The following is a 566-nucleotide window of genomic DNA, read 5'->3' on the forward strand; positions in this document are numbered from 1 at the left end:
ACAGTCACAGTAACAAAGAAACAAACACACACAGATAAGTCAGTTGCACACGGCAACAGAAAAGAAACACACAAACACACACACAGGATGAGGATGTGCAGTCATTTCCCCCACTGTACACACACTGATCCACTGTAAAAACACTTTTATGTAAGGAAATGATGTCATTCGTTCTGATTGGACGGCAGGGCTTTTTAAAGCCTGTCACCTGACACCCCGCCCACACAACGCTGGAAAACAGTTGTCTTCCCAGGAAATGATGCGGTCAGAGGGTCGTGACATTTCACCTCCTTGTATACTGAGGGATCATGACCTTCATTAACACTGTTCCCACAACGCAGCAGACTTACGTGGGATATCTCCTCTGTTGCATCATGGGAAGGATCTCGGAGCTGTTCGACTGTTGAAGCAGCAGCTGAGAAAATCTCGCTGAGAAAGAACATAGACAAAAGAAAATCAACAACATATGTACAAACAAAAACTACCAACTATATATTTAGAAAATGTGTTCTGGGTGATTGTTACCACATTGCTATTCTAAATGTTTTCAGCATATAAAAAAAAAA

General features: G+C 41.9%; 1 long non-coding RNA gene across 1 annotated transcript in view; it reads right to left on the reverse strand.

Moving 5' to 3' along the window:
• Nucleotides 1–356: 356 nt before the first annotated feature.
• The window catches only part of LOC107577203 (uncharacterized), a 1,913-nt gene continuing 1,703 nt past the window's right edge, over nt 357–566 (reverse strand). The window contains exon 3 of the long non-coding RNA XR_001608175.1: nt 357–429. This is a non-coding gene — a long non-coding RNA (uncharacterized lncRNA). The remainder of the gene's footprint in view (nt 430–566) is intronic.

Source organism: Sinocyclocheilus grahami, unplaced genomic scaffold (assembly GCF_001515645.1).
Source record: "Sinocyclocheilus grahami isolate Dianchi unplaced genomic scaffold, SAMN03320097.WGS_v1.1 scaffold5395.1, whole genome shotgun sequence".
NCBI classification, from domain to species: domain Eukaryota; kingdom Metazoa; phylum Chordata; class Actinopteri; order Cypriniformes; family Cyprinidae; genus Sinocyclocheilus; species Sinocyclocheilus grahami.